This window comes from Dromiciops gliroides, chromosome 2 (genome assembly GCF_019393635.1).
Source record: "Dromiciops gliroides isolate mDroGli1 chromosome 2, mDroGli1.pri, whole genome shotgun sequence".
In the NCBI taxonomy this organism is placed as follows: Eukaryota; Metazoa; Chordata; class Mammalia; order Microbiotheria; family Microbiotheriidae; genus Dromiciops; species Dromiciops gliroides.
In genome coordinates, this window is record NC_057862.1 from 118,534,712 (window position 1) to 118,554,476 (window position 19,765).

The window sequence follows — 19,765 nt, forward strand, 5'->3', positions numbered from 1 at the left end:
AGTGAAGGGGCTGAAAGCCCAAGTTCAGATACCAGCTGCACATGGAGGTATTTGGAAGTAAAGGTGGCATTAATCACATCACCACTCCCAGGAAACCTCTGGAGCATTTGCTACTCTCAGTTCTTGGAAACGATTCTCATTAATATCAATGAAAGCTGCATCTGTAGATCAAGGGCAGATATGGCCCTTGGAGATGAAGATTTTTCAAAGCCAAACTTCTAATTTATTGTTTGAATTTTGAAAAGTGTCCACAAATGACCAGGAATAAAACATAGAGGAAATGTGTCCCTGTACTGGAAATAAGCGAGCATTTCAAAGAGAACCCGATAGTATTTGGCTGTAAATTGAGCTAGGAAATAAACATGATTGTTTAAATTAAACTACTTCAGGTCTCACAGTAGCATCCTTCCCAAAACTAAAAAATGATCAAGCGAATATATAGTCAATTTTCAGCACATCAATAGATTAGACACATCATAATAGTGAAAAAAAAAAGTCTTGGGATAAGAAGGGGAAATCTAGGGTTTCTGCCATTTGATCAGCTATGCCTTTGGATTGAGTTGCTTCACTTTTCTGGATTTCAGACTCATCTGCTGTAAAATGAGGAAACTGGAGCAGATAATTTCTGAGGTCCCCTTCAGCTGCAAGATTTGGTTAATTATGAGAGAATTTGGGGTGGGGGAAATCCTTTTTTAAAAATTTAGTTAAAACAAAATAATTCCAGTTCAGAACTTGGCTCACATGCTGACATGTTTATTGACATTATCTTGTTTTGTGTTCATAGAATTTGTTTTGGTGAGAAGAGGAAAGATATAATTTCAAGATAATATATAGGAGGAATCAAGATGGCTACTGAGTTGGGGATAGGAGATGAGGAGGGAAAGGCTGATCTCTCCCAGGGCAATGGACTAAGTTAACCAGGGTGAAAATCAATCAATCAATCTATTTGTTTGTTCGTTCATTCATTCATTCATTCATTCATTTATTTATGGGGCAATGAGGGTTAAGTGACTTGCCCAGAGTCACACAACTAGTAAGTGTCAAGTGTATGAGGCTGGATTTGAACTCAGGTCCTCCTGAATCCAGGGCCAGTGCTTTATCCACTGTGCCACCTATCTGCCCCCCAACCAGGGTATAAATTAATGAAAGAAAGAGATATAAGAAGATGCCCAATACCTTCCTATCTCTGCCCTGTTTAAAAAAAAAGCCACAACAAGCATTATCAATAATCACTGTGATATATAGGGAGAAACTGAGCAATGAGAGAAGCAGCAAAGAAGAAATTAAGAAGGAAAGTGAAGGAAACTAGATTGAGTTTGGGTAAGGAATGTTATTGTTTTTGTTGGGGCATGTCTTACTCTTTATGATCCAGTGGTTTGCATTTCCTTCTCTAGCTCATTTTACAGATTAGGAAACTGAGGCAAATAGGATTAAGTGATTTGCCCAGGGCCTAGAGCTAGGAAGTGTCTGAGGCCAGATTTGAACTCAGGGAGATGAGTCTACCTTACTCCAGGCCCAGTATTCTATCCACTGTGCCATATACCTGCCCTGGGTGAGGAATATTAAGAATTAAATACTAGGGGCAGCTAGGTGGCACAGTGGATAGAGCACAGGCCCTAGAATCAGGAGGACCTGAGTTCAAATCCAGCCTCAGACACTTAACACTTACTAGCTGTGTGACCCTGGGCAAGTCATTTAACCCCAATTGCCTCACTAAAAAAAAAGAATTAAATACTAGAAAGAAACGCAATTAGTAGAGAAAACCAATTAGAGGGAATAAGTCAGAGGATCATGGTATCTATGAAAGATCATAATTATATATCTCAAAGGGATTTCAGAAGCCATCAAGGACAACCCTTTCATTTTACCTTTGAGGAAACAAACCAGGAAGGTTAGTTAACTTGCCTAAAGGCAGTGTCAGAAGGATTTGAACCTAGGCCCTCTTACTGCTGAGCTAATAGCCTTGCCACTGAATTTGGGATTCTATGACTAGAAAGACTGAAGAAATAGACAATAGAATTTTAAACCTAACAAAGATAGCATTAAGAAAATATAATAATAATAGCAATAAAGATCGATATTTTATGTATAGTCTCTTAAGGTTTACAGAATTTTTGACATGTCTTGTGGAGTTGTGGCTGAAAAATTCAGCCCTACAGCTAATGTGGAGATGTGGCCTCTCCAGTTTAATAGAAGTGGGCCTTGGATGACAATGGTATCTCCCATACCCACACCAAGCCTTGAAATCTCTATAAAATGATAGAATCAACCAGAGTTTGCATTGTACTGGCAAAAGACCATGAAAATTGAGTATCACCTTCATACCAAGATGGGGCATCAGATTGGACTTTAACAGAAGATACTATATTTAAATTAGCTAATGATGATAATTATAGACCAAAGATGAAAGATAAATTAATCTCTCTTCTTAAAGAATCTGTAATCTAGTAGTATAATAGATAATTACTCAAGTATAGGATAGAACAGAATGCTTTGGAAAATGTTACATTTAGGTCAAAAAGAGGGGGATAAAAGACTAGGGAAGGAATGATCACTGGGGGAATCAGAAAAGTTTTCATGGAGAAGGAGACCATTAGGGTGACTCTTGATGGAAGAAAAGGACTTCAACAAAGAGGATTTCAAGAAGAAAGATAAAAAAAAGAATACCTAAGCAATTGAGGATGTTTGCAAAGAATATTCCCAGGAAGTACTATAATATATTGTATTAGAAAAGGAAGGATTTTTTTAAAGCTGTAAGATAACACTGAGTTAAATACTGTGAAAAATGTTGCTATAAATCTGTAGACCTAAATAACCTATGGATAGGAAGAAGGAAATAAATCACTAAAATTTTTTTAAATTATAAAGTGTTTTCTTTACTTTCTTATAAGAAGTGCTAAGGGAAAGAAAAACCCAATAGCAAAAATGAACACAGAAAAAAAACCTTATTATGGGGTAGGACTTACTTTCCTAATAAAAAGCAAAAAATAGGTAGATTAGATTTAAAAAAATAAATCATATGCATGTGTGTATACTTATAGTTGTATGTATGAAATATAAGAGGATACATGCAGATTTTTAAATGACATAATATTGCATCTTTCTCATTCATGATGGACAAATCAGGAAGTGTGGTGCAGTGGCAAGAACACTGGATCCAATATTAGAGAGAAAATAGCACCTGACCCTTTTGTGATGTTTTATATACACCTCCTCCTCACAACTACCCCCAGGAGATAGTTACTACTACAGTATTATTAAGTCAGTTAAACACTTGAAGCTCAAAAAAAAATGAAGTAACTCACTCCTGTTCGCAACCACATAGCTAGAAAGTGGTAGTAGCAGGATTCAAACACTGGCCCCAAATTTCACACACTTGCCACTAGTAGACCCTACTGCTCCTCTGAGAGAAGAGGACTTAGATTCCAAGCCTACCTTTGCTACTTACCACCTTGGACTCTAGACCTCAGTTTCCTCAAATGTAATATGGTGGTGGGTAAGGTGGTATTCTTACCTGTAGGGTAAGAATAGATCATAACTGTACTTCCCAAATCTCCTATGATCTCATGATAAATTTAAGATTTCTTAGAAAGGAGACCAGTTGGGGCAGCTAAGTGGCACAGTGGATAAGGCACCAGCCCTGGATTCAGGAGAACCTGAGTTCAAATCTGGCCTCAGACATTTAACACGAGCTGTATGACCCTGGGCAAGTCACTTAACCCTCATTACCCTGCAAAAAAAAAAAAAAAGGAAAAAAAAAAAGAAAGGAAACCAGTTTCCTCAGTGTTATGATGCTTCTCTTTACAGCTAAACCAAATTCATGTGTACAATAACTTCAGAGCATTCCCTGTGTATGTGAAGAAGCAGCTGGTCACTCCCTCTTCTTTATCTAGTAACCATTTCATCAGCTGATTAAGTAGCCCCACCAGCCTTCTTTTTTTTTTCCAGATAAATAGTCTGCTCTTTTAGCCTTTTCACCCTGGTCTTTTCTTTTTCTTTTTCTCTTTTTTTTTTTGAGGGGGGGATCTCTTTCCTGTAGTATGGTTGTTTTCCAATTTCCTCTGTAAACTCTGTATAAATGTTGCTAAGTGCCCCCCCCCACAAGCCAGGAGTTGTGGAGATTCTTTTAGGGCAGCAGGGCACAGTGAAGAAAGCACTCTTAATTCTCAAATGAATTTCATGCCCAGCTCTGTCATTTATTAGCTGTGGAACCTTGGACAAGTCACTTTTTTAAAACTACCTTCAGGGGGCAGCTACGTGGCACAGTGGATAGGGCACCCGCCCTGAAGTCAGGAGGACCTGAGTTCAAATCCAGCATCAGACACTTAACACTTACTAGCTGTGTGACCCTAGGCAAGTCACTTAACCCCAATTGCCTCACAAAAAAAAAAAAACCTACCTTCAGTTTACTCAACTGTAAAAATATAAGCTCTTTTTGCTAATATAGATAATGGATACTGGGTATGTGATGCTAGTACCAAGGTCAAAAACTATAACATAATAGAAAGGAAAATGTGGTCTAAGGTGATGCAGGACAATAAAGAGAAGTACAGCTTCCTCGCTGTTACCACGCTGGAGTGGTACTGGAAGATACAAGAAAGTAAGAGCCTCAGGACAGGAAGGATTATCACAGAAAATTAGCCTAGCTCAGATAAATTGCAGACTAATAGAAATATCAAAGAGGAGATAATAAAACATAATTTCCATACTATTGGTAGAGAGATAAGAAGCTACAGTAGTGGTATAGACCAGGAGGATTTTTTATTAGTCAGTTTCACTTAGCTATTTTTCTTTGTTATAACAGAAGATAAGAACAAGAATTAATGATGGCATAAAAAAATGAAAAGCAGTAATAAAACTTTTTAAAGAAGTCTGCTCAACATGTTTGGAATCTTCTTCTATATCTTTTGACACTTGCTGGACAAAATGGAACACAAAAATTGTCCATCCATTATCTCTTCCTCACACTACCAGACTTGCATCTCTTTGATATAAAAACAGAAATTATTTTGATTACCCTATGATTACTGACATCAAATGAGGCACAAAGATACATAATCACCAAATGTGTTTGCCACTGTCGTAGAGGATAGCCAACAAAAAGCTCAAACCAAAGAAAGATCCCTATGCTTAATTAGGTCCTCCACATGTTCCTGTTTGTATGTGACATTGAACTAACTGCAGCAAGCTTTGGAACATTGTAGAGCTTCCTACATAACATCTGTAATCACTGAAAAGAATTCAGCCTCTCTATTCACACAGCAAAAACCAAGTGGATGAAGAATGTCTTGATCAGAATAAAATTTGCAATTGTTTGGACAATGAACAGAAGTGCTCCAACAGGACATATACCATAGATGTGTTTATGTGTTTATGATAAACTGGGTCTAGAAATGAAGAGTAGAAAAGTGGGCTATTTTGCATTTGGGGAATTGAACAGTGCTTTTAATGACTGTGAACTTTTCCCTGAAACAAAGGTCCATATTTTTAACAACAATTTCCTACTGGTTCTGAGTAATAGAATACTGCTGCCTCTCAATGAAAAAATGAAATATAGGTCACCTGATAGGCAATGAAAGGGTGTGTGGTGACTATAAGCAGTTTACAGTGAATCAGAGAGAATTTCACAGGAGAAAAGAAATAAAAGATATTATCAGAAATAGGTATGACTGGAAATGGTGAACAACGGACATCATAAAAGAAATTAAACTGAAAATATATTAAGAGACAGAAGATGACTGATTACCAAGAGTACAATTATTTCAGGCTCAGATACCTGACAGCTGTCCATCAACTGTGCAATCAGACCATCAACTGGCTAAAGGGAAAGTAAAAATCGATATCAAATTAGAAGAAAGGCTAAAGATAAGAAGACGCTGTGATTGTGATATCTGAACATGGCTTAGTTAAACAAGATTTAAACTTTGAAGAATAAGGAAATGGATGAAAGTAAAGACAGTCTGGTTTCTTAGAGAAGTTTGACTATAAAAGTCACCACAATAAGGAGGCAAAAAGGACCTGGAAACCACTTCAGTGAGTAATGTGAGATCTTCTCACCAAGCAGAAAGACACAGCATCCAAGGACAATATCAGTTTAGAAAATAAGCACATCTGCAAACCGTTCCAGAGGAATATGACAGAAAATGATGAGTAGCATCAACTGGGAGTATGTGGGAAAGCAGCGGAGAGGAAAATGAGTTTGCAAAATGCTTGGCACAAGACCCAGTTAAGCCACACCATCATGAGAACATCTTAGGAGTTCAGAATATTTTTTTCCTATTAAGGACCACAAGGTTAAAAGAAAATCTGATTCGGCCTCAGACACTTGACACTTGCTAGCTGTGTGACCCTGGGCAAGTCACTTAACCCTCATTGCCCCGCTCCCCCAAAAGAAAATCTGTTGAAGGCTGTGCACAAATTAAAAACACTAAAGGTTTCTTGCTTTTTTTAATTGAGAGAAGGATGCATTCCCTAATGTATGCATATCCCTAACATGAGAAGTCTTCTGGTAAGGAAAGAATTTCCTCTGGCTGTGAAGCCTTGTTGTGGTGGCCCCTTTCCTTTCTCTGCCTGAGGTTTCCTTCTGCTCAGCCCTTCTCTTTCTTCCTGAGGCTGAAGATTCCTAGGTTGCCTGGGAAGATCATGACTCTCCATCCTTGTCACCTTGTTCCAGTCCTTTGCAGAGAGGTCTTGTGTTGGAATGGATAGAGAGCTGGCTTTAGAGCCAGGAAGACCCAGGGTTCAAGTCCTTCCTCTGCTATGAACTGGCTTGTGACTCTGGGCAAGTGGCTTAACTTCTCAGTTGCTTAGGCAACTCTTTGAGACTGTGGCAGAACATGTGGCAGACCCTACAATGATAGAGGAAATTCTTCATCAAGTGCTCCCTACATCAGTGAAATCACAGGTTCAATCCCTATACATATCTAGTGCTGTTGCAGAACAGGGCTATGTTGAAGGGGTTGTGAAAGGCAGGGAGAAGAGATATACCTTCCTTCTCCCCCATCATTGCTGCTAACCTAGCCAGTGCCCTGTTCTCAGCAGCATTTCCAGACCTCATTCTCACTGCTCGCTACCAGCCTCCAACTTATTATTCTTCAGAAAGCTCCCATCTCTGCTATAGACTCTGATGAAATAGATGTCTGTAATAGCCTAATTCTAATCTTATCGAGTGACTCTTACTTCAGGTCTGTGTCTATGCAAAGGCTTCCCATCTTCATCCTTTTCATACAAGGTCTAAGAAAAAAAAAGAATGTTTCATGGAGTCTAAGAAAAAATCACTTACACCCCCACCCCCCTGCCATTTCCCACTGTATCATTTGGGAGGGCAGGGCAATGAGGGTTAAGTGACTTGCCCAGGGTCACACAGATAGCAAGTGGCAAGTGTCTGAGGCCGGATTTGAACTCAGGTCCTCCTGAATCCAGGGCCAATGCTCTATCCACTGTACCACCTAGCTGGCCCAGCATCATTTTTTAATGATACCCTTAGAAAATCTCAGACTCTGTCCTTAATTCAGGGATGGAAGGCTAAGGGAGAATCTGTGAAACTGTTTTATTCCACATTGAACCAGGAAGGATAGTAAGTCTGGTCAAATGCAATAAATGGTGGCAGGGGGAAGGGAAATATTTGGTTAAATGCCAGAAATATGAGGAGGGGTGAAAGGGTGCAAAGGAGGAAGAAGAGGAAGAAATACTAGTAATGGTTACTAGGAAGCTATCCTAAGACCAAGGAATGTACAAGGAGCTAAAATTTTGAAAGGGGGCAGGTTATGGGGAAATTATTCCAATGAATTTTTAAAAATAGAGATACCCTGTGTTTTCTTCCTCTATGCATGTGTAATGCTCCCCTAGTTTTCTACTCACAAAAATCTCTCTGAAGTAGTCGCTTTCACTATTGGATAATTGTAAAACACTTCTTAATCTTGAGACTCCCCTAACCGGCCACTCCCTACAGCCTCCCAGTTAGAATCTAATCATCCTGCTTTTAATGATCACTTTCTCCCAACAGTTTGGTTTTTTTTCTTGCATTCTTTCTCTTCATTCTTCTGCGGCCAGTAAACTAATCATGAACTGAGCAGTCACAAGACTGGGAGAGAGCAATGCTGCTGACCCTCCCATAGCTTATCATGCCATCTTGGGCAAGACAGTTTCTCTGAACCTCATATTTTTCATTGATCAAATGCAGATGGTATTCACCCTACCCTATATGACAGTGTTATTGTGAAGACTGATTAAGGTTGGATGGGTATTCACTCCAAGTCATAAAGCACTGTATAAATGTCACTACTTTATTAGTATTTCTGATGCCCACTTTTATATCCAATTGCATCTTTTTTAGAAGGTAAACAAAGGATTAAAAATGCAAACCCCAAGATATTGAGAAGAGAGGGAAGATTGTTTTTCCCCACACAGTCAAAAGTAGTTTTCTCAGGAATTGCTTCTTGATACATTAGTATGCTTGTCAGTGAGACTCTAGCTATTATGGGGAAGAGATTATAAAACCAGAGACAGTTCCGGGTGGATGTTGAATATGATATAGCTTTCATGTTCAACATAAAAGAGTTTTCCTTATCTTTGTGGCTCTTTGCTAGGTCTTAGGCAAGTTATTTTTGTTTTCTTGTTCTGTCTCCCACTGAGTCACAGCCGAAGAAAAGCCAAGGGAGGACTATGACTGTAACAGGGACATTGAACTACCTGGACACCTGAAGAACGTAAGGACAGCGGCATTAACACCTTTCTTCACCAGATCTCCCCAGCTCTGTTGTGATGGTGGACCGGACTTCAAGTACACCCAGAATCACTGAACTTTTCCATTAGAAGAAACCTTAGAGATTTTCCAATCCAACTTCCAACACGATACACAAACTCTGTTAATAATGTAACTGACTGTCAACATTACATTTCTGTTTCTTATATTAATATTGTATACTATATAATATTTATAGTTCACATAGTTTGCATTGTCTCATTTGATCCTCATAAACCTCCAAAGTAAGCAGAGCACAAATACGGAACCTGAGGCTTCACGAGTTAAATGACTTGTCCAGGGTCTCATAGTTATAACTAAAAGTCACAAGTCATGTCCAATACTTAAATATTTGGGGTGAGGAAACATTATACAGTATAAAGAAGATTGGATATGGTGGCAAAGGACCTGGGTTTTAAATCTGGCTTTCCTATTTACCATTTGTAACACTATCAATAAGTCACTTGAGTTCCCTGGCTCTATTTGTTCATATGTAAAAATGAGGGGAGTGGATTAAATGTTCTCTAAGGTCCCTTCCAGATATAAATCTTTTGATCCTAGTAGTTCACTATTGCAAATAAGAAGCATGTATTCAGAGGACCTGGGTTCAAATCCTGTATCTATCACTTAATAACTGTGTGTCTTTGGAAAAGTATCAATATCCCTAAGTCTGGAAATCCTCATTTGCAAAATGGAGATAACAATGTTGTTATTGAATCATTACAGTCGGATCTGACTCCCTGGGATCCCATTTTGGGTTTTCTTGGCAGAGATACTGGAGTGGTTTGCCATTTCCTTCCTCAACTCATTTTACAGGTGAGGAAACTGAGGCAAACAGGGTGAAGTGACTTGCCCAGGCTCATACAGCTATTAAGTATCTGAAGTCAGATTGAATCCAGGTTTTCCTGACTCTAGGCCCAGGGCTCTATCCACTGTGGCACTAAGTAAATTTTTTAAAAATAGAAATGAAGGAATCATCACATTTCCAGACCTCAAGATATATTACAAAAGCAATAATAAAATGTAGCATTGGCCAAAAAAATAGAAAAGTAAATCAGTGGGACAATGAGATTTCTATTAGATGTGAAAGCACTTTGCAAAATGTAAGCAATGCTATATGAAAGTAACTTTCATGCCAGTCAGGGGCACCCAAGGTACAGAAACCCCACGGATATTCCAGGGCTTCATCTCAATTTTATTTCTGTTCAATTCTCTATTCAGAAACTTGGAGAAATGTCTCCCGTAGAGAGCCCAGAAGGCTGGCACTAAATCCCTACTGACAAGTCAGTGGGCCACAATGTACAAGATAAAGATTTTGATTAAAATAAAAGTAAGCCAATGAAGGTTATATTTTCTGTACCAAGTGGCTAACTGACAATGCAATCCAAAGAACTTAGAATGAATATTTCCCAGTGTCACAGCCCCACAAGAAGTCCACTGATCTCTTCTTGCAATGTCAAGTCAGCGATATTGTGCTCTGACAGTCCCATGGTTATGCTGTCCTCAGCTGACATTTGCTTCGGGCATTCAGGGTACCCACAGCTGGGCACCTGAAATACAGACAGGCAAGCCAAAGATTTCCTCCTCTAGTCTAACTGGTATTTATAGCTATAGAAATGAGGCTTATTTCCTTTGTTGCTAGCTCCTTGGATTCTGGCTATACAAAGACATCATCAAAGAAAAAGCTGTTTATCACCTGTTAGTCAACCTCCCATGGAGTTTCCTCTGCATTATGTAGAAACTCACCCCGGAACAAAATCTTTGTTCTATTTCTACAATGCAACATACCCTCTTTCCTGTTACAGACCTTATATCAGAGGCTCCCTCCTGACACAAATGACCTGAATACACTTTAATGGACCTCTCCCTTCTCTGGCTCTGTGACCTGTATCTGGCACTGCCTAAGAGTAACTATGCCTGACAAAGACATAACTTCACAAAACTCAAATATAAAGTGTTGCTTGCAAATTAATAGAAGCAGATAGGACTAATTTCTGAGCCCTTAGAAGGTAACATACCCTGCAGGTAGCACCCCTTCTACATTGTGTTTAACTTGGAGCCAGGAAGTCGTGAAATCAAATCTAGCCTCAGACCCTTACTAGTTGTGTGACCATTGGTAAGTCGCTTCTTTGTGCCTCAGTTTTTTCATCTTCAAAATGGGGATGATAATAGCACCTACCTCCCAAGGTTGCTGTGTGGAATAACTAAAATCACATCCTCTACAGGAAGCCTTTCCTAACCCCTCTTAATTCCAGTGCTTTCTCTCTTTTAATTATGTTCTATTTATACTGCATACAACTTGCTTTGGATATATTTGTTTGCAGGTAGTTTTCCCCCTTAAATTGTAAGCTCCTAGAGAGCAGGGAATGCCTTTTGTCTCTTTTTGTATCCCCAGCACTTAGCTCAGTGCCTGGCACATAGTAGGCACTTAATAAATGTTTATTGAATTAAATTGTAAAGTACTTTGCATATCTTAAGGCACTTTGTAAATGTTAGCTATTCTTATTTCTATTAGAACTACACACATTTCATGATTAACACGATTATTTCCCTTCTCTAGGAGAAGGCATTAAGGGTTAATTCACGCACACAGGCGCTCCTTTCCATGTACACTCTGTCTGAGTTATGTTGCTTACCTCCTACAACTCTACCAAGCTTCCAGGAGACACAGCTGGCCACTGCTTCCTGTTGATGTTCCTGTCCACTCTTCCCCACCTTGTCATAGCTCTTCTTCATTTCCAGAAAGTGGTGGTATTTTCACTGTCTCTGTTATCCACAGCCTGTGCTTTCTTCAGTTCACTTTCACTGCTATCTCTAGTTCAGCTCTCCTCGAGGGGAACATCTCACTAGCCCGCTGCTGAAAAACACATCTCAGTATTTCCAAAAGAATCTACCAAAACCCATGGACTAATACTAATTGTAATGGAGAAATGCTTTCCCAAGAGGACCAAGGGTAAAAAAAGGATATCTACTAGCTCTATAGGTGATGTGGTATTGGCAATGCTATTTATTACAATAAGACAAGAAATACAAATAGAGGAAATGAACATGAGAGGAAGCAGAACAATAACTGTCAAACACATGACTATTTACTTAGTGAACATCAGTGATTCAATGAAAAAAGTAATTAAAACAATTAACAGCTCCAAGAAGTTAGGAAAATATAAAACAAACTCACAGAATCATTAGCCTTTCTTTATATTACTAACAAAATCCAGGAGAAAGAAAAATTCCATTCATAATAACTGCAAAATTAGTCAAATATTTGGGTGTTAACCTACCAAAACACATTCAAGACTTACATAAATGTAACTATAAAACACTTTTGACAAGGGAGGTCTTAAATAACTGGAGAGTCCATTATTCATAATTGGAATATGACAATATAATGGCAATTATGATACTTCCTAATTTAATTTATAGATTTAGTGCTATACCAATCAAACTACCAGATGATTACTTTATAGAACTAGACACAATAAAAACAAAATCTCATGAGATTTTCAAGGAACTTTTTTTTAAAAAATAGGAATGATGGCATCATAGCATTTCCAGACCTTAAAATATGTTATGAAAGCAATAATAAAAATTAGTATTGACTAAAAACAGAAAATTAAATTAGTGAGTCAGACTAGATAAGCAAAGGCCTGAAGCAATCAAATACAATATCCCATTGCTTACTAAATCCAGTAAAATGAAGTACCTAGGAAAGGACACAAATTAATCGAGAAACTGTAAATCAATTTGGCAAAAATTAAGATTCAAACAGCATTCTATCTATCATAATAAGATCCAGCATGGATATATAACCTAAAAATTAAAAAACCACATGAAAGAATTAAAGGAGAACCAAATAAATTACCTTTCACAATTATGGCCAAAAGAAAAAACCTAAACTGAATGAGCTGAAATGATCATAAAATACAAGAGGTTATTTTGATTACATTAAATTAATCAGCTTTTGCATGAAAACAATACTACAGCCAGAAGAACAAAAGCTAAGTGGAGGGAAATCTTTGCATCAAACATCTCTGATGAAAGTCTGATATCCAAGATATATAAGGGAATGACATGAACATATTAATTGTACTATGAGACATCTTCCAGTGGTTAAAAAATAAAGTTTTCAAAGGAGAAATGCAAATAATCAATAGTCACACAAAAAAATATTCCACAACATAAATAATTGGGGAAAGGCAAATTAAAATAATTGTGTCCTACCCACTCAATTGTCAACGATGACAAAAGATGTAAATAATCAGTGTTGGAGTTGCAACAGGAAGACAGGCTCTGTAATGTACTGTTGGTAATCCTGTGAATTGGTCCAAATATACTGGAAAACAGGGTAGCTAGGTGGCACAGTGGATAAAGCACTGGCCCTGGATTCAGGAGGACCTGAGTTCAAATCCAGCCTCAGACACTTGACACTTACTAGCTGTGTAACCCTGGGGAAGTCACTTAATCCTCATTGCCCTTCAAAAAACATAAATAAAAAAAAAATTCAAATATACTGGAAAACATTTTGGAATTGTGCAAGGTAAATCACCAATACTCTGCAGGTCCTTTGACACAATGATCCCACTCTTAGGCATATACCCTCAACAAGGTAAAAAACAGCAAGATGCCATATATACCAAAAATTTATAGCAGTATTGTGTGTGCTTTTTTTTTTTTTTTAGTGAGGCAATTGGGGTTAAGTGACTTGCCCAGGGTCACACAGTTAGTAAGTGTTAAGTGTCTGAGGCCAGATTTGAACTCAGGTACTCCTGACTCCAAGGCCCGCGCTCTATCCACTGAACCACCTAGCTGCCCCCTGTGTGTGCTTTTGTATGTGCGTGTGTGTGCGTGTGTGTGTGTGTGTGTGTGTGTGTGTGTGTGTGGTCACAAAAACCTGTAAATGGAGTGGCCATGGATTTGTGAAAGACTAAATAAAATACTGCATGTGCCTTGAGAAACAATGATTATGAGAAATTGAAAGAGTTGTTTGAACTGATGAAGCGAAGAAAGCAGAACTGATAGAAAAATGTACACAATCATTTCAATAATGTAAATGAAAACAGTACCAAAAGGCAGTTGAACTCAGATTTCTAATTGCTATCACCTATCTTAGTGCTGGAGGATAGCTAATGAAACATGCTTTCCTCCTCTCAACAGGTAGAAAGAATGTTGAGGGGTGGCTAGGTGGCGCAGTAGATAAAGCACCGGCCCTGGATTCAGGAGTCCCTGAGTTCAAATCCAGCCTCAGACCCTTGACACTTAGTAGCTCTTTGACCCCAGGCAAGTCACTTAACCCCAATTGCCTCACTAAAAAAAAAAAAATTAAAAAAAATAAAAAGCATGAATAAAGTATTTGAAACATGTATTTCTATGTCTAAGTTGTTTTTGTGCATGATTTCTGCACTCTCCAAGGCTTCTGGGATGGGGGGGGTGGGGAGGGAATAATGTTTAAAGGGAAAATCTCTGAAGAGGGTAGCCAAGAGTGTAACAAATTTCCCTCTCCCAGGCTCAGATAAGGAATCAGGACCATTCTCTGGCCCTGACAACTTTGGGGCTATATTTTTTAACCTTGGGGTTATTTGAATAAACAAATTTAGCTGCCCTGAGGGAAGATGAAAGATCAAAAAGACAGAGAAGGTGGATCCTAGATTTCTGAGGCCCAATTTAAGGGTCACCAGAGGAGATGGGGCATAAACTGCTGATGCATGTGAGAGATATAGAGTTTGGATACTGGTGTGGAAGAGAAGAGAAGGAAATCATAAACTGACATGGGGTCAAGGGTAGAGACTCATTTTCGATATTATCATTTCTTCTGCTTTTTTCTCGCCTCCCTCTAAGAATCTCCTATTCATTTCTTCTCCAAGTCAAGGATGCTACTCTGAATGCAACTGTTGGATGTGCAGCTAAGAAAGCTTAGAGCTGGGTCGCCATCAGTCTGAGCCTTTACATTAAATATTCTGTCTTTGAGATGCTCTGAATACAAATGACAAGAAGAGACCAAGCTCACTGGAGAATCATAGATTTAGAGGTGGAAAGGACTTCAGTAGTTGTCTATAGTCAGGGTGTAAAAGGGTGTATAGGTTATACTTTTGTAACTGAAGTTCGGTGAATGCTCAGATCACCTAAGATGGAGGAATCCATCAATGTGAGAAGCCAGGGACTTATTCCTAAAGTTGAAAAGGACAAACAATACAGACCTCCATCCTTGGGGCTTGTGTATTTTTATCACTATAGTGAACATTTTTAACTATAGTTACTTCATTTGGAGGACAATATTCAGAAATGGTGCCACCACAGGAGACAGCAGTGTGAGTTGGTCAAAGGTGGCCTGGCCTGGAAGTCAGAACAGTTCGACTGCTAACTTTGGCACAAAAGTGACTGTGTGATCTTAGGAATGTTGTTTCCCTACTCTGAGTTTTGCTTTCCTCAACCCTGAAGTGAAAGGGTTGGATTTAATTTCAAAGATCCCTCTCAGCTCTACCATGTTATGTTCTACATAGTTTGTATTCATCTACATAAATATATCTACATTTCCTAAGAACAAGCATCCAAATTTGTGCAAAGATATCTTCCATGAGAATGATTTGTAATCTGTAGACTTACTATCTAGGAGATGTCTTATGATGTAAAATCCCCATCTGTTGGACTGTGGGATTGGTGATGGGTTTTTTTTCTAGGTTTTTTGTTTTATTTTCTCCAAATAAACCTAATCTTTGAAGTTAAAAAAAGAACAAGTATCCAACAAATAATTAGAAAAATTTCAATCACAATAAGATAAAGTTCATTGTGCTTTGAATAGGCCAAGTAAAGTTTGGGATATATGTTGCCTCTTACTACATGTTGTTTACTGAGGTCTTTCACTCATTAGTGTATAGTGCAGTGTAGTGTAATGGATTGGAGTTGCAATCAAATGGATCTGGGTTCAAATCTTACCTCAGATACTGATATTCAGTACTGAGATACTGATACTGAAGAACTCAAGGGTTGCAGTTCTATTCATGAAATACTAAGATGACCTTTAGCATGTTTGGTTGAGCTTCTTTACAATTTACAGAAATAGATGTTCAAGAACTGCACAGGAGGAGGAGATGGATGGAAGGGCTATCCATGCTTATGAGATGAGTTACCCATGGAATTATCCAAAGGATGACCTGAGATTAATATTAATAAGCTATGTGACCATAAAAAAGTCAACATTTCTCAGCCTCCATTTCCTCCTCTGCAAAATGGAATTGATGAAGTCCATAGCAAATACTTTAGGTTGTACTGAAGCTCAAAAGAAATAGTGTTGCAAAGTTCTTTGTCAACCTTGAAGCTTTAAATAAGGGGCAGTTATTAATATACAGGTAATTTGTTTTAGATCAAACTTTATTACGGAATACTTTCCCCCATACCAACATACCCCTACTTATGGCCTAATTTTCCCCCTCCATCTTAGCAACAAATGGACCCTCAGTCACCTCAATATTTTTGCCAACACTAACCTGATGGGGAGTGTATGAAAATTATGATGTGAAATGAATGAGAAATCAAGGGTGGTATGGCCCTGAAGGGACAAAAGGCTGTACTTCTTAACCAAAGGATTTAGGAAACAGGAGCTGGTTTTCCTTCTTTTTTAAGTTTCAAATAGGTGTTCTGCCTTGAAGAAAGATGATAAAGATGAAGTGTAACGGCAACTGTGATAATATTAAGCATGAACTGAGTTCTTAGCTGCACTCAGAAAAAAGTACCCCTACTTCCTAAGAGACAGAGCATCTAAATCAGTGTTATGGATGATCTGTAAAGATCATTAATACCCTTTTTGTCAAAATTCTACTCATCTGCAAAATTGGCATTGGGCTCGCTAGCACTGACCAGCATCATCTAGTCACTTCCATATATTCCATTTACTGTTCTTGTAGCATTAGGCCAGAGAATACAAATGTCTGTACAGTGGGGGATGGAGGGAAGAGACCACTGCAAATACTTCAAAAATACAATCTCCTAAGAGAAGCAAATCAAAATAGGGTAAGGGAATTTTTCCATTGAGTGATATGTTGACTGATTTTCATTTCGTTCCATGCCTTATTTCATTTAGGCACTGAGAATGAGGGTCATCATTTATTTCCATGGACTCTAAACTAACAGAAGCAGAGATGAGGAATCATCAAGATGAAACTTTCTAGCAGAATCCTCTTGTAAAATGCTTACCTCTAGAAAGCATGATTCACAGAATCCCTATGATTAATACTTGGAGACAGTACTGCATAGTAGGAAGAGTATAGGACTGGGGCCCGAGAGGTCTGGGTTCTGGTCCCAGCTTTGACACAGTAACTAGCAGCCATCTTTTGATAATTCCCTGGGTAGGGGGCAGCTAGGTGGCACAGTGGATAAAGCACCAGCCCTGGATTCACGAAGACCTGAGTTCAAATCCAGCCTCAGATACTTAACATTTACTAGTTGTGTGACCCTAGGCAAATCATTTAACCCTCATTGCCCCACAAAACCAAAACAAACCAAAACAAAACAAAAAAACCCCAAAAAGTAATTCCCCGGTTTCCTCATCTCAGCAATATAGGTAAACCTTTCACTCTTCTCCTCCTGTAAAGTTCTCTGTAAATACCCCAGAATCTCAATTAAACACATTGGAGGTCCTTGCAGTATTTCAGGATAATAGTAAGTTCTTCAGCTGTTATCTATTACTCATTCTACAATCCTACCTTACCTCCTTTTCCAGTTACATATTCCATTGATGAAGTCTTAGATGTTATTTCTGTGTGATTCATCATTGTTAAGATGCTATGGTCAGTCAATTCCTACCATCCATTTTACCCTTTGTCCCTTTGGGTTACCTGCAATTCTTCTGAGGTCACAGCATCCCATCAAAGGCATCAGACTGTTATCCTCCATATTTTAAAGTCAAAGGACCTGGTTTTAATCCTGCCTTTGCTTCTTATTGCTTATATAACTCTGGGCAACTACCTTCACCTCTCTTGTTCTCAGTTTCTTCATTGGTAAAATGAAGTAGTGAGATTAGATGAGCAGTTCTCAAAGTGCAGTCCAACCCCTGAGATCCATGAGGTCAAAACTATTTTTGTAATAACATTAAGATAATAATTGCATATTAAAATACTCTCCCCTTTTCCAACTATAAAATTATGTGAGTCTGAGTTTTTTTCTTCTATTTCAACCTTGGCATTTTTTGATCTGCCTGTCATTCCTCAAATGTATGATGGGAGGAGAATCCTGTAGCTTTCATGGACAGTGGGAAGGAATAACTAATTAAATGGCTATAGCCCTGTGGAAATTTATTTTGATTTGGGGACCCTACCTTTAGGCTGAGATCAGAAAGCCTTAGGCCCTCAGGGTCTCTTCTGTGTGGGAGGGGCCGGTGCCCCTCCCCCTCTGCTTCAGCTGAGCCAAAAAGCCCAGTGGGCTATACAAGACGCCAGGTCAGACAGCTGGGGGAAAAAAGGCCCCAGCTCCCTCCAACCTGAGCAGAGCTATTCGAAAGATCCTGGATAGCCTGTGCTAAGGCACATGAGGCTGGAGCACACCCCACCACCATCAGCCACAACCCTGGCTGGAGGATTAGCTTGGTCTGTGGGGCCACAGGAAGCCCCGAGATTTGAGTGGAGAGAAGAAAAGGTATATATAGACCTGGGAGTTAGACAGCAAGGGGTTCAGACAGACGAGACGAGGCGGAGAAGAGGTCAAGCGGCGGCTGATGAGATTAGAAAGGTTGGACTAGAGACTAGAGACGGGGCTACAAGGATGCAGGAGAAGACGAGAAGGACTAGGAGCAGGGAAAAGAGAGGCCGAAGGGCAGACTGACGGAGCAGACAGACATAAGGTCGGTGAGAGAGAAACACAGGGGTTCAGCAGTGGCAGTAAGGAGAGGAAAGTTAGAAGCAGGGGGATTTACAAAGTGAAAGGGTACAGGCAGAGTTAGTGAAAGTAGCTGAGCAAGTGAAAATACCCTGAGGTGAGAGGTGGCTAAGGCCCTTATTGTATTAAAAAAGTTCGAAGAGCAGCAGGTGGGAAAGAGATATACTACAATGCAGTCAGGTTGTACATTTTATTTCCCTGTATTCTTAATTTCAAATAGCATCTCATAAATAAACTCTGCTTTGATTATTTAGTTAAGAGGCTTCTTAATATTTTGCTTATCAATTTGGGAGTGGAGCAGTGTGGTGGAACTTTATAAAGGGCCCACATTAAATTAATAGCAGTCAGATAGCCAGTTAGTCAACAGTCCCCAGATTAGTCATCCACAGTTTAGTTCCCCCCAAAATTAGGCCCAGATAGTCATTTAAAATATTCTCACATTTGAATGGTGACCACGAAGGGACTTACGGCCCAATTATAATTTCTCTAAACCTATAATTTTTCATTTAGTTATAATTTTTCATAAATCCAATTATATAATTTTTCCAGGTTAAATATAGTTATTAATAATTTTTTAACAGCCCTTTGTAAACCCATCTTAAAGCTAAGAGTAGTAGGAGGGTGGTGGGATGGCCTGTGGATACGAAGCTGGCAAATCATTTCCCCAGTATTCAGTAAGTCTTTTCTACAGCAGTTTCATTGTGCAAATGATGTTGAGGCCAAGGTCATGAATATAATCTCTATGTAGCCTAATTAGTTTGTTCTAATTCATTGTTCTTTTTCATCCTTGATCCTGTGCTAGGCACCTTGCAGATGTATGACCCTGGTTACAAAGTAATTGGTTTCTTTGCTTCTAACCCAGAGTTTTTCATCTTTTTTGCGTGTCTTGGATCCCTTTGGCAGTCTGTTGAAGTCTATGGATCCCTTCTCAGAATAATATTTTAAATGAATAAAATAAAATATGTGATTACAGAGCAAAACAATTCAAATTCAACCTCTATGATAAATATACAAAATTCAAACTCTAAAAAAATGATATTCAAAATTCAAACTCTAAACAAGTTCAGAGACCTCAGGTTAAGAACCTCTAGACTTATCCCACCCACCCAAATCATTTGTACACTACTGTCAAAATAGTCTTTCTAAAAACCTAATTTG